Here is an 11,535-nt window from a genome sequence, read left to right as displayed (position 1 = left end):
TTTCTTCCTCATACTAACCTTGATCTGAAATTATCTTGTATTTTTTGTATTTCCTTGTGTGCCTGTTTCTGCTGCCTGAGCAACAGGAGCAAAGAGATCGGGAGTTATCACTACCTTGTTTACTTTTGTATCTTTAGTGTCAAGAACAGGGTATGGATTATGACAGGAGCTCAGTCAAATTTGCTGCTCAAATGAGAAATGGGTCTGACTGTGTGTGGGAGAAGGAACCAGAGCATTCAGGATGAGCCCTTCCCACCATTTCTTTGGTCTCCTGTTTTCACAAGTATACCTCTGGCTTGTTTCTTTCTTTCTCTCTCTTTCTAAAGATTTATTTATTTTATTGTAGAGTGAGAGAGTTAGCACATGAGACTGGGGCAGAGGGAGAGTGAGAATCTCAAGCAGATTCCACACTGAGTGTGAGATGTGGGGGGGGCTCAATCTCAAGACCCCAAGATCATGACCTAAGCCAAAAGCAAGAGTTGGACGCCCAACTGACTGTGCCACCCAGACACTCCACCTCTGCCTTGATTCTGAAACCCAACCCCTAATTCCTCAGCTTGTTTATTCACTCCTCTCATTCATTGAAAAATTCTCGAGCACCTACAATGTGCCACATGCTACAACAGGTGCTGAAAAGGCAGATTACAAGAGCTTGATTGGGAGAAGAGCAGAGAAGACATGTCCTGAGACCTGGAGTGGGAGAAAAGCAGGGAGGGCTTCCTGGAGGAGATGACTCCTTAGCTTGTGCCAAGGATGTGCCCAAGCTGGATGGGAAGGAATGGAGGGGAATGGCGTGTGGGAGGGTGTGGCTGCTAGGCCAAGCCTAGGGGAGCAGCGGAGGCTGAAAAATATTCAGAGTTGCTGCTTACTTAACATCGAGTGTGCTAAGTACCTGGCGAGAATGATCTCATGTGTCTAGGTGACACCCCTTGAAGCAGGAGCTTTACCATCCCCATGTGGGAGAGTCAGAGAAGTTCATTGAGAGAACACCGCTAGTGGGTCAAGCTCCAGTCTGGGCTGTCCCAGCCTCGGGCGGCTGTGCTTACCTCTTCCGTCAGGCAGCCCTACAGGAAGGGGTCCGATGGCACATCCCCAGTCCTTGCTCTACATTCAGTCGTCCCATATGGGGACCTGCCCTACTTTATGATCCCCCCGCCCCATTCAGGGATTATGAAAGTCTTCCTGGGGGTTATGCCTTAGCTGCCAGACTTCTTTGAGGCACGACCTTCCAAGTCTTGTCTTTCCCCATATTCTGGGTTATTCTGCCCCAGACCCTGGGCCCAGCAGACCCTCCTTGAAATTCAGCTGGGATACTTTTTGATGCAAGGGAAGCTCCCTCAACTTTAAACAAGGAATTTCAGCATCTCTAGTAACAGGGGTCACGTCTGTGTCCATTCCACCTCCAGCGGTCACCTCTTGTGTCTGGGGAACCTGTCCCTCTCCATCCTCATTAGACGGAGGGAAACTCCTGAGGCTGCACACTGAGGTCCTAGAGCTGAAGGTACTGGCTCTGAGCTTGAGGACGTAGCCACTGGACCAATGAAGGAGGGGGCCACGGTCCCACATACAGTGGCCACAACAAGAAGCAAGGACCCCCTGATTATCATGGTGGAGCCCAGTGGGAGGCAGAGCCCCACAGGGGGTTGGAGGACAGACTCCGGAGCCAGCATCCTCTGCGGGAGCCTCAGCTCTCCCACTTGGAAGCTGTGGACGCTTAAGCGTGTCACATACCTCCCAGTGCCTCAGTTTCCTTTTGTGTAATAGGGGGTTAATTACAGAGCCCGTCTACCAGGGTGGTTGTGAGGGTTCAGGGAGTGGCTGTGTGTAAGCCCCTTGGCAGAGGAGGCTTCACGGGGGAGCCAGACGCTCCAACCCACCTCCCCCGCCCCCCACCGCACAGTCTCATCCCTTACTGCTCTCAGCATCCCTGATCTGTCTCAATTTCACACAGCTTCGGACTCCCCAAACCAGTGGCACACCCAAGGGAGTTAGAGGTAGCTGTTGGCCTGGCTCAGGCAAGAAAGACTAAAGGGAATTTAAAAATAAGAAGAAAACCAATAAAAGTCATCCTGCTTCTTATTATCACCACATAGTCGAAATGATGTGAGATAAAATATTCCTCTCTTCCGAGGGGGATTGTCCTACCTCCTCATGCCTCAAGGACCTCACTGCCCAGACCCCTTGGCTGTGCCCTCTTGAAGTCAGCGGCACTGTCAGCAAGATTCCCCGGAAACAGCCTCCTCCCTGTGCATTCCCAGCACCTCCTGCTCTGGATCTCCCCACACCCCAGTGCCCCCAGTTTCCTGGCAGCTTTCCAAGTCAGCTTTCCCCTTCTCCCACACTCCGTGTACCGCAGGGACTCTGTGCCCATCCTTGTTATCGAGGCTAAGCCACAGGTTAGGTGTTTAAAGCCTCCTGACACCCCTTCCTCCTTTCAACCCCAGGGGCTGAAGCTTTTATTTTAGCCCCTGGCTGTCTGCCATGTCTCCAACATGGAATTCTGGGGGCCTAATCTGGGGGGATTTGGTCTGCAGAGAGGGTCCCCCCAAATCACCCAGCCTCCTTGGTTCCTTAGACTTCTCTCTTCCAGTGAACTTGTCCTCACCCCTACCTCAGCCAGTCACCCCCACAATTACACCTGCACCTTGTTTTCACCAATACCTGGCAACTGTCCCTCCCCAGTTCCATGCTTTAACCAACACCCCCTGTTTTCCCTGTCACTCCCTGTGGTTGCCTGTCTCCATGATTCCTGTAACCACACTCAGACCTCTCTTCCGTCCCCACTGCTATCCTATTCCTGCCTCTCGCCTCTCGTCCCTAACTCCCTCCTTAGATCCTGCCACCCAAAGTAAGTTTCCTCTCTGGCGTCCACCCCCATTCTGCTTGCCTTCCTCACTCTGAGTGGTACATGCTCAAGAAAACCCTGCTCTTGGGGAAATCCGGCTTCCTCTCTGCTTCACACCTGTACCCAGGTACTCCCTTCCATCCGTGCCACTAACTCAAGGCAGCCCAAAGGTGTGTGTGTGTGTGTGTGTCCAAGGCAACTGAGCTTCCCAGACCAGTGTCTGCCATGAGATAAGTCAAGATTCATTTGTGGGTCAAGAAACCAATTTAGTGGGTCCAACCAGTATTAAAGAAAGGAGAGGAGAGAGAACAGAAAAGGTCAGAGCCTGCTGAATGTAACATGGTTAAAGGGCATCTTGTGGGATGTGTGTATTCTAGGTCTTGATGCAAAATGTATTTTTTACTGCAGAGTGGTTAAAAGAAGGTTGGAGTACAAAACGGGGCTCATTCCCTCACACTTTCCTGTTCCATACTTGCTTCTCTCTTCAAACTCAGAAAAGCTCCTTTTGTCCCCCATCTCAGGGGCGCCCTTGCTTCCCATTTCAGGGAGACAGTAATTATGATGGCAAGAGCTTCCACGTGGCTCCAGGCTGGCCTCCTTCTCCCACCTGCAAGGAGCTGTCCTCTTCCCCACCGAAGGTCAATGCCTTCCACCCCTCTGCTGCTCAAGGACACTGAGCCACAGACACCCCTCCTCCCTCTCTTGCCTCGTCGGTTTCATGTTCTCTACAGACTCATCCATTGGCCTGCAAACAGGTGATCATTATAATAAAAATATACCTGCCTTCCTTCCACAGCGGCTTCTGGATATTGCTCCACGTTTCTGCTCCTCTTTATAGCAAAACTCCCCTAATGGTGTCCCTACCTGCCAACTCTGGTTCCTCGCTCTCTTTCTGCCCAGACCCACCTGGTCAGGCTTCTGTCCCAACCCCAGGCCCTAGGAGTTGCTCTCATCCAAGCCCACCAGGAACCTGCACCTTACCCACCCCCTTGCCCTCCTCCCCACCCCCTGCCCCCGGTTGGTCCTCAGTCCTCACTTCCTTAACCCCCTTCTCATCTCCTTGAAATACTTTTTTTTTTTTTTAAGATTTTATTTATTTATTTATTTGACAGACAGAGATCACAAGTAGGCAGAGAGGCAGGCGGAGAGAGAGAGGGGGAAGCAGTCTCCATGCTAAGCAGAGAGCCCGACGTGGGGCTCGATCCTAGGACCCTGGGAACGTGACCTGAGCTGAAAGCAGAGGCTTTAACCCACTGAGCCACCCAGGCACCCCTCCTTGAAATACTTTTTATCTTCTGGCTTCTGGGACTCCACAGTCCCCTGCTGTCCATCGTCACCTGTAGGGCCAGCTTCGTGGATGGCGGACCTGCATGTCTGCAGAGCCAATGATTTTCACAGGGTTCTGAGCTTCATTCACCTGCTGCTGCCAACTTGATAGCCTTAATAATTTCGAGCAAGGGTCCTACATTTTCATTCTCCCCAGGACTTGTGAGTGATGGTGGCCAGCTTAACCACTGGTCGCTCCTTTAGTCTTGGGCTGGTCCCTTCTCTTCTTTCTGACCTCTTTACATTGGAGGTCCCAGGGCTTGGCCTCCGGAGGAGCCTCTGCTCCATTCCGCTGATACCCGCTCCCGGGGTGACCCCATCCAGGCTCAGGGTGGCTGTCTCTAGTCTGGTCCTTTCCTTTGGAATGCAGCGCTGTCCGTGCAGAGCCTGCCTCCTCGGGTCTTCACGCGGCTCTGTCATGGATGTTTCAAACTGAGCGAGTCCCACGTGGGATTCCTGACTAAAGGCATCTCCATCTCCAAAGATGGTGACTCCGCCCCTCCAGTCCCTTTGACCAAACCCTTGGGTTTGGGGTCATCCTGTTATCCCTCCTCCAGGTCATCAACGATCATGTCGGCTCTACTTTCATAACAAATTCCAATTCTGACCACTTCTCACTGTTTCTGCCACATCCACCCTTGGCTTCTTAACTCAGAACTGGTCTCCCTGCTTCTGCTCTTGCCCAGTCCCTCCAGTCTACACCAGAGAGAAGCCAGAGCCACCCTTTAAAAGTACATGTCAGATCATGGTGCTCCTCTGCTCAAACCCTGCCCCCCCCAAGTTGTTTTCTAGCAAATTTGAAATAAAATCCAGAATTCTTTTCATGCTTCCTCTGGCTCCAGACCCCCTCTCTGACCTCATTTTCCACCTCCCTCCCCCGAATTCCTGTCCCTCCCCCTGGAAGTTTCTTCCCCATGCCTCTGTGGCTTATTCCCTCTCTCTATGATGTCTCTGCTCAATTATCACCTCCTCCAGGAGGCCTTCCTTGATGCGACCTTACTCTTTCCCTCCCCCTACTACCTCTTCTTCCTCCTCCTTCTCCTCCGATTCTACTATTTTACTTTAGAGCACTCACCATCCACTGATATAAACCGTATTTTTTTGTCTATTGTCTTCTGAACCCATTAGACTGCAGCTCCTTGAAGACAGAATTTGGATCTGTTTTGTTTCCTGTTGTATTCAAGCCAGTCAACAATGGTTACAGGTTTGAAAAAGTTTATGATTCAGGTCCCCTGGGTGGCTCAGTTGGTTAAGCATCTGCCTTGGGCTCAGGTCACCATCCCAAGGTCCTGGGATCCAGCCCAGGTAGCATCTGGCTCCCTGCTCAGTTGGGATTCTGCTTCTCCCTCTGCCCCTCACCCTGCTCATGCTCCCTTTCTCTCAAATAAATGAATAAAATCTTTTCCTTAGAAAAAATTTATGATTCACTCTCTCCCTCAACATTCCAACATTTCTGAAATTGGGATGTTTCTTAAAATTGCCACCAACCAGGCAACAGTCAGTGTCAACATTGAACTTCGATGTCACAGCCTGTGCATGGGAATGAAAACTTTCAGATCAAGTGTCAGCAGCTGGGAAGAAAGTTCCCAGACCACAGTGAAGCCTTCTCTCAAGAAATGCTACATTACACTGAGACACTGAGGACAAGAGTGTGTGCAAACCCAGAACAAAAGTGATTCTGAGTCAAAAAGTGACTTGGAAGGGTGGGTCTCTGGATATGAAGACGTTTAGGCGGACCTCAACTAACTTATTTTGGGCACATGTTTCTTTTAATGTATTCACAAGTGTGATACAAAAATCTATGTCTACATAGTCTAAAATAATGTTAAATAAATATAACATTTTAAAAAATCCAGGTGCTATAAAGGTATTGTGATGCAGTTTGGTTTGATAGAATTTTCCCTTGTTGGTGGCACATAAAAATTGTGCATCTTACAAATGATGATGTGTTAAACCTTGCGTTGGCAAACTCTTTATGTAAATAGTCAGATAGTCAATATCCCAGGCTTCCGGGGCTATACCGTCTCTGTTGTAACTACTTAGCTACTGCTGGTCCTGCCAGCAGCCACAGACAGTCCTTAAAATGAGTGTGGCTGGGTCCCAAGAGCACTTTATTTATAGAATTGAGATTTCATATAATTTTCACGTGTCATGTAATATTCTTTTGATTTTTTCCAACCATATGAAAACACAACACACACGGGCACACACTCGCAGCTCACGGACTGTAGGAAAACAGGCTTGCAGGCTGCCGCGTGCTGACTCCGTATGGAATTCAGCGAAAGGTGCTGAACCTGGTGTACAGATGGGGAAGCCAGGAGCACCCCAGAAATGTCTTGCTCAGGAGAAAAGACTCGCCGATCTGGGAGCTCTCAGGCATTGTCTTCCTCAATTCCGCCTGGCAGATGGAGGAGGCAAAGCCAGGCGCTACACAGGCTGGCACGGCGGGGGCAGGGTGCCTGGTGTTACACCTCGCCTGTTTCAGACACAATACTGGGTGTAAAAGTGCTGAGCACAGCGCAAGCACTTAAATTCTTGCTAAGTGTTACTCCCCCCATCCCCTGGGCTCCCCCTTCTAGCTCAGCTCCCATCCTTTTCCAAGGGGAGCAGCACGCCCACCCCTCCCCTCCCGTCCCGCCTGGGGCTGGGGGCTGGGGACTAGGAACTGGGGGTTGGGGCGGGCGAAGAGACCAGAGTGCAGGAGGGCAGGAGGACAGGTGGGCAGCGGGGGAAGAGGGGCTCTGAGATCTTCGCCTCCAGCTCCAGGCCCCGCCCCCGCCCCCGCCCAAGGTCTGTGAGGTTCTCTAGGCCAGCACGGAGGGCTGCCTTCCTCCCCTCACCTCTTTCTCGCTCGTTCCGCTCTCTCTCTCCACTTAGTGGTTCATTTACTGCTCAATCTGTGATTAATTAAAACAATTTAAATAACTGTGCTGATGCTAAATTCATTTACAGCACGGCTGCGTGAGCACAAGGGAGCCCGGCGCGTACTGGCTCCGACCGCCAGGGGGCGCTGTGGCCTCAGGTTTGATGAGGATGGGCGGTCATGGTTTAGGGCCGATGCCCGCGCAAGGAAAGGGTTAAAACGGGCACACTTCCCCTTCACCCACTTTGCCTTCTTCCACGTGGGCTTCCACCGTGCCCCTCACAGTCCCGAGAGATCCTTTGGGCTAACCCAGGATAGGCAATGTCAGGGAGGGAGCTCCTTTTTCCTGCTGTAGATCGGCCCTCGAGTATTCCCTGGACCCCTTGGGCCTAGGTACCAGGAAGGTCTTGCTAGCAGGAGAGGCAACAGAAGCTCAGACTGTCAGCCAGAGACCTGCAGGGTATAGGGCAGAGATCCTGGCCTCCGTTCCTCCACCAAGAGATATATACTCAGTTGAATAGCGTTCCCCCCAATTCCCCCAAATTCATGTTCCCTCGAAACCTCTGAGTAGGGTCTTGTCTGGGAATAGGGTAGTTGCATATGCAGTTAGTTAAAGATTTCAGGTTGTAATTATCCTGAATTTCGGGAAGGCCCTAAATCCCAGGACTCCTTCTAAGAGGGGAGGACACACAAGGATATAGGGAAGAGGGCCATGCGGTGAGCTGGGCAGAGACGGTAGTGATGCAGCCACCAGCCAAGGAGCCCAGGCATCACCAGAAACCTGAGAAGGCAAGAGTGGATTCTCCCAGCACCAGCGGAGGGAGCGTTCCTGACGTTTTAAGCCGACCAGATTTGTGGCCCTTTGTTAGGGCAGCCACAGAAAATGAATGCAAGGTGTTGAGACAGAAACCAGTGTGCCAGAGCCTACTCTGTGTCAGGCGCCTTGCTGGATGTGTGCGCGGATGTTTTCTCCCTCGAGCCTCGCCGTGGTCCGACGAGGCAGGTCAATACCAGCACCCCTGCTCTGCAGAGTCACGCAGCTGGGAAATGGCAGAACCGAGTCTGTACTGGCCAGCCAGCAGTGTACCTGCCTCAGTGCTCCACAGCCCTGGAGCTTCCTGGGATCTTGTCCTGAGAACAGTGAGACCAAGGACAGAGAAGTCCGCTGGGTGGGCAAGGGATGGGTGCTCAGGGTACTGTGAGGAGGAGCATGCCCGGAGGGATCAGGGATGGCACGAGGATGCTCTGTGTCTGGGCTTGCTCTGGTCCAGTGCGTGGAACTTCAGAACCAGCCGCCCACTTGCAGGTTTGCATGGGATGAGACCAGTATGAAGCAAAGGCAGTGATTTCAACCCTCAGTGACTCGGTTTCTAACTGGGGACGGAGGTGGGGGAGGGTTTGTCCCCCAGGAAACTTTTGGCAATGCCTGGAGACATTTTTAGTTGTCCCAGCTGGGGAAAGGAGTGCTCCTGGTGTGTGGTGAATGGAGGCCAGGGGTGGCGCTAAACATCTTGACACACACAGTTCAGCCCCCCGCAGCAGAGAACAATCTGGTCCCAGATGCCAATAGTGCTGAGGATGCTGGTACCTATTCCTCTTTTATTCTCCAACATTCCAGGTATACCCTTTGGCTGGTTTGTCCTGCAGATAACTGTTTGGCCAACTCATTCCACATCTTTCCTGTTTTTGCTCAAATACTACCTCCTCAGTGAGACATATTCTGACCACCTTATTTAAAATCGCAACCCTGCAACCCTCCTCCCTCTTATCTTTCTTTTAAAAAACCCAAATCCATAGCATTTACTACTTTCTCACATCCTCTGTATGTATGTTGTTTATTTCCTGTGTTTCTTACTTGTGGTCTGTCTCCAACAAAGAATTTATTTTTTGGTTTATCTTATTGATTGGTGTGTTCCTAGCATCTAAATAATCCTTGGCACATAATAGACGCTCAATAAATATTTATTGAATCCAATGATGCCTTTAAGTAGATTTCTGACGTACTGGAGCGCATGCAAAGTCCTGAGGAACCCGACAGCAAAGAAATTGGTGTTGCTTTGTCTTACACGGGTTTCTCCATCTCACTTGACCATGGACCTGCTCCCTTTCTCACTTCATCCCCCATCAAATATGCCTGTGCTGCAGAACTCACTCTGACAGGCGCTGCTCTGTTCCAGACCCCTTCCTGGGGATGTTGGAAGGCAAGGATTCTGAAAAGAAAGGTTGGGGAGTCCCGAACAAGGTTGTGGGCAGAGCTGCCACTGGCTCTGGAGTCTGGCCACCTGCCAGCTGGGAGGGGAGACTCAGCTGGACAGCACTTCTTTTGTACCTATGCAAATATTACATTTTACGAGGGCTGGAAAGAACCCAACAGCCTATGCCCAGGGGCATTCTTTGGAGGAGCTGGGAAAATAAGCTCTAGACTCGTGGAAAACAGGCAGTAGTTCTGTGAAAAATCAGGCTGTGTGTTTAGAAGATGCTGACCAGCCTGGGTGTCTCTTTGGAGGGTGTGCATGCTGGGAAGTGGTATCTGAGGAACCAGAACCGGTTGGATTTTGAGGGAAGCTGGCATTCCAGTCTTCATCGGGGGCATGGGGAGGAGAAGGGGAGGGGCCCGAGTGCATGCTGAGGTCAGTGGGGAGTACTGGAAATGAAGAGGACAGCAATCTTCATGGACAGGTGGACTTGACCCCTGACTCATGAAGGTCAGAGCGGGGACCAATGAGAGGACCTTACAAGGAAAAGTGGGCCCCAGCTCAAGGTAAGCTAGAGAAGCTTCTAAGCACTAGCACACTTCCTGAAGGACTGAACTAGCTAATGAAGCAGCACACTGCTGTCCCCTGACCTGCTGGACACAGGCCCCGGTGAGCAGCTGACTCTGTCCATGCAGCTTTGTGCCCACGATGTCCCTGATCCCTGCAGTGCAGTGTGAGAAGTGGGGCCAGACCTGAGTTCAAATCCCAACTGTCACTGACTTGCTGTGTGACCTTGGTCAAGTTGGTTAACTTCTCTGTGTCTCAGTGTCATCACTGAAACAGGTGATGCGAGGATTAAATGAGTTAGTACACAGTGGGAGTCTGGATTGCCACGCACACAGAAAGCACTACATAAATGCCATGGCTGTTACTCAGTTATCCAAATCCTCTCCTTCTAGCCCTCAGTCCCTTGGCCCTGTCACTGGCCTTGCTCTAGCCTTTGGTTTAAGTTTCTAGGGCTTGTCCCCTGCCTCCAGATATTTTTAGTTTCCCGGGCCTGGGTCTTCAACCCTCATTTTGGCTTCCTTTCGTTTCTCCCCCTAGATCTCTAGTGGGCACAGCTGGTTGTCAGTATCATGTCATGTTTGTATATAATAAGTAAGAGCATGGAGTATGGGGTCAGAGAGACCTGGGCTCAGATCCTAGCTCTGCCACTTAGCAGCTTGTGATTTGGGATCAATATCTGGGTCTCAGTTTCCTTATTTGTTTATTTGTTTGTTTATTTTTTAGGAGAATGAGAGAGAGAGAACAAACAAGTGGAGAGGAGGGTCAGAGAGAGAAGGAGAAGCAGACTTTCTACTGAGCAGAGAGCCCGATGTGGGGCTTGATCCCAGGACCCTGAGATCACAACCTGAGCCAAAGGCAGATGTTTAACCAACTGAGCCACCCAGGCCCCCTTCAATTTCTTCATTTAGAAAATAGATATGAATAATACTTAGCTCACAAAATCGTTATGGAAATTATGTGGGAAATTCATAAGAAGTACTAATGATCGTGCCTGGCACATAGAAAGGGTACAGGAAGGGTTACTTATTGTTACTGTTATGATCATCATAGCTGTTCCCAGGGTGCTATTTGCAGTGAGCTGAGAATGGAAGATCCTGAGTTCAAATTCTGACAGCCATTTATTAGCTGTGTGACCTGGGGCAAGTCATTGCTCCTTTCTGGGCTTCAGAAAAATCCTTTCTTCTTAGAAGAAGCACTTTTGTGGCTGCTTTTCTGTCTTCTAAGTTCTGATGTCTTGGCCTACCGGCTTCTTCCTGACCAGGTCTCCAGAGAGACCTAACCTGGCCTGGGCATCTGAGCTCTGAGCCCCTGGTCCTTGAGTGTACACACTGCTGATCTGCACCCTGGCGTCTTCTACGCCAAAGTCCAGAGTCCTATTCCCACTTCCCTGAGGGATACTGTGGGGCAGACAGGAGTACTCCTTCATTGGGAGGGCACCTGGAGTAGGGGTCTCTATGCTGCCTCTGGCTCAGGTCACCCGAGGCTGTGGCCAGCTCTGCCACCATCTTTCTAGCTCCTGTGGCTGGGTCTATGGATGTGTCAGACACCACCAAGCCTATCTGAGCTGGGTACACATGGCCAGTTTCAGCACGCAGGGTCTTAGATTTAAGTCAAGCTGCCATCCAACCTTGGGTTCCACCCCACTTCCCATTCAACAAATACTAATCAAGCACCTAATCAAGTGGGGGCACTGTTTTAGGCACTAGTGATAGAGAAACTAACAAAACAAAGTTCCTAGT

This window comes from Lontra canadensis, unplaced genomic scaffold, assembly GCF_010015895.1.
Source record: "Lontra canadensis isolate GAN:19392208 unplaced genomic scaffold, GSC_riverotter_1.0 scaffold93, whole genome shotgun sequence".
In the NCBI taxonomy this organism is placed as follows: Eukaryota; Metazoa; Chordata; class Mammalia; order Carnivora; family Mustelidae; genus Lontra; species Lontra canadensis.
The sequence above is the reverse complement of the archived record's forward strand: the minus strand, read 5'-3'. Positions refer to the sequence as shown.